The sequence below is a fragment of the Silurus meridionalis genome, chromosome 6 (genome assembly GCF_014805685.1).
Source record: "Silurus meridionalis isolate SWU-2019-XX chromosome 6, ASM1480568v1, whole genome shotgun sequence".
Lineage (NCBI taxonomy): Eukaryota > Metazoa > Chordata > Actinopteri > Siluriformes > Siluridae > Silurus > Silurus meridionalis.
Window position 1 is genome coordinate 31,812,823 of NC_060889.1, and position 3,737 is coordinate 31,816,559.

Consider the following 3,737-nt stretch of genomic DNA (forward strand, 5'->3'; position numbering starts at 1 on the left):
GCGCATGCGCACCACCGCTCCCGACCGCCACGAGAGGAGGGGGGGGCGCTGAGAAAGAAATGCGCATGCGCGGGACAGTTTCTGCACTCAAAGGAGAAAGGGGGAAGAAGTGCGCGGAGAGGTGGAACGCGCATGCGCAATACGTGTGCGTGTGTGCGTGCGTGTAATATTTGACCTATAAAGAGACCGTGTTCTTTTTTTTATTTTGTTTATTTGTTTGTTTATAACATTCAACATTTTCGTTAACATTTTCTTTTACATTTACTCCAATAAAGAACGACGCCACGTGACGCGATGACGCCACCCGCGGTGACGTCACTCCGATTGTAACAATTTATAAATACAAATTATAGACTAGTAATAAATGTGTCCGTGATTGTTTGTGTGTAAAAGAGTCGAGTCTGGATAAAGGTTTTTGCTTTTAATCTTTAATCCATGAAATATGGAATAGTGTTTGAATGAAGCCTAATAAAAAATTGTTTTACATTCCTAAATGTAGAACATTTTTATTATGTTTTAAAGTTTAGTTTTTATATTGCAGATAGATGTAGCATTATTGCATTAATTTAAAGTTTGTTCTGTTATAACTCTCTGTATGAATGTCACGCCTCGTGTTCGCCCCCTAGCGGTGTTATTCTGCACATCAAAATAAAACAGGAAGCGGGCGTGGTTTTTTAGCGGACCGTTGGTGTGTAGTGCGCATGCGCTGGATTCTGTATCCGATTGATCCAAATCATGTGAAATATTAATTTACATCTGATTAATTTGCATCTGCATTTCTCTCTCTCTCTCTCTCTCTCTCTCTCTTTCTGTTTGCCTGTCTCTGTCTGTCTGTCTCTCTAGCTGTATCTCTGTGTCTCTGTCTGTCTCTCTAGCTGTATCTCTGTGTCTGTCTGTCTCTCTAGCTGTATCTCTGTCTGTCTGTATGTCTGTCTCTCTAGCTGTATCTCTGTGTCTGTCTGTCTGTCTGTCTGTCTCTAGCTGTATCTCTGTCTGTCTGTCTGTCTCTCTAGTTGTATCTCTCTGTTTGTCTCTCTAGCTGTATCTCTGTGTCTGTCTGTCTGTCTCTCTAGCTGTATCTCTGTGTCTGTCTGTCTGTCTCTCTAGCTGTATCTCTCTGTCTGTCTCTCTAGCTGTATCTCTGTCTGTGTCTGTCTGTCTGTCTAGCTGTATCTCTGTGTCTGTCTGTCTGTCTGTCTGTCTAGGTGTATCTCTGTTTGTCTGTCTCTGTTTACCTGCCTGTCTATATGAAAGGAAATAAATATACACTCTTGCTATGTTGACATTTAATTGATCTCCTTTACACAAACCCGATTTCAAAAAAGTTGGGACACTGTACAAATTGTGAATAAAAACAGAATGCAATGATGTGAAAGTTTGAAATTTCAATATTTTATTCAGAATACAACATAGACGACACAAAATGTTGAGAAAATGTATCATTTTAAGGGAAAAATAAGTTGATTTTAAATTTCATGGCATCAACACATCTGAAAAAGTTGGGACAAGGCCATGTTTACCACTGTGTGGCGTCCTCTCTTCTCTTTATAACAGTCTGTACACGTCTGGGGACTGAGGAGACAAGATGCTCAAGTTTAGGAATAGGAATGTTGTCCCATTCTTGTCTAATACAGGCTTCTAGTTGCTAAACTGTCTCAGGTCTTCTTTATCGCATCTTCCTCTTTATGATGCGCCAAATGTTTTCTATGGGTGAAAGATCTGGACTGCAGGCTGGACATTTCAGTACCCGGATCCTTCTTCTACGCAGCCATGATATGGATGCAAGATCTTTCCTGGAAGAGACGACGTCTGGATGGGAGCATATGTTGTTCTAGAACTTGGATAAACCTTTCAGGATTGATGTTTTCTTTCCAGATGTGTAAGCTGCCAATGCCACACGCACTCATGCAACCCCATACCATCAGAGATGCAGGCTTCTGAACTGAGCGCTGATAACAACTTGGGTTGTCCTTGTCCTCTTAAGTCCGGATGACATGGGGTCCCAGTTTTCCAAAAAGAACTTCAGATTTTGATTCGTCCGACCACAGAACAGTTTTCCACTTTGCCGCAGTCCATTTTAAATGAGCCTTGGCCCAGAGAAAACGCCTGAGCTTCTATCTATTTATCTAGCAAATCTAGTGAGTGAGTGTGTGTTTGTGTGTGAGTGAGTGTGTCCCTTAAGCGTCTCTGATGGTACAGACGCTGCAGGGCTTCTTCACCAGGGTGTTGGTGTGACAGGACCAAGACAGGTCCTGTGTGATGTGAACACCAAGGTACCGGAAACTGTCCACTCTTTCCACTGGGGTCCTGCTGATGTTTAGCGGTTGACTGCTCCTGCTTCGTGCTGAAGTCCACGATCAGCTCCTTCTTGCTGACGTTCAGGAGAAGGTTGTTCTCCTGGCACCATCTCTCCAGGTTTTTAACCTCCTGTAGGTAGGCCGTCTCATCGTTGTTGGAGATTAGACCCACCACAACAGTATCGTCAGCAAACTTGATGATGGTGGTGGAGTTGGAAGTGGCCACACAGTCATATGTGTACAGTGAGTACAGCAGGGGGCTCAGAACACAACCCTGGGGAGCTCCAGTGCTGAGGGCGAGGGTGGATGAGGTGTGTTTTCCCACCCGTACGGCTTGTGGTCTGTCTGTCAAGAAGTTTGAGATCCATTGACACAGCGGCAGGCTGAGTCCCAGGACCTCCAACTTAGAGGTGAGTGTGGAGGGAATTATGGTGTTAAACGTTGAACTGTAGTCCACGAACAACATCTTTGTATAATTCCCATTTCTTTGGTCCAGGTGGCTCATCATGGTGTGGAGGAGATGAGCAATGGCGTCCTCAGTAGATCGGTTCTGACGGTGTATATATATGTGTGTGAGTGAGTGTGTGAGTAAGTGTGTGTGTGTAAGTAAATGTGTGAATGAGTGAGACAGTGTCTATGTGAGTGAGTTTGTACATACACACTGCAGGAGGGATTTTGGCCCACTGCTCCACACAGATCTTCTCTAAATCAGTCAGGTTCCTGGCCTGTTGCTGAGAAACACGGAGTTTGAGCTCCCTCCAAAGATTCTCTATTGGGTTTAGGTCTGGAGACTGGCTAGGCCACGCCAGAACCTTGATATGCTTCTTACAGAGCCACTCCTTGGTTATCCTGGCTGTGTGCTTCAGGTCATTGTCATGTTGGAAGACCCAGCCTCGACCCATCTTCAATGCTCTAACTGAGGGAAGGAGGTTGTTCCCCAAAATCTCGCAATACATGGCCCCGGTCATCCTCTCCTTAATACAGTGCAGTCACCCTGTCCCATGTGCAGAAAAACACCCCCAAAGCATGATGCTACCACCCCCATGCTTCACAGTAGGGATGGTGTTCTTGGGATGGTACTTAACAACTGACCATAATTATATTCCATGCTCATATCTATGAGTACTGCACAGAACTGTCACTCATCACATTATCTGTATATGTTGCACACACTATTGCTGCTATATACTGTACAAAGTTTTATAGTAAACTCTCTCATCATACCTGGCACACAATACTGTCATTTGCACTACCATGCACTCCCACACTTTATGTACATTACTGGTCTGTATCCCTATTTATTACCCACACTGTCTATACTGTCTCATATTGTCTGTTTTTGTCTTGTCGTGTCTGTTTTGTCATGTATAGGTTTTTATTTATGTCTGTATGGAACTAAATTCCTTGTGTGTGTCAACACACTTGGCCAATAAACCTGAT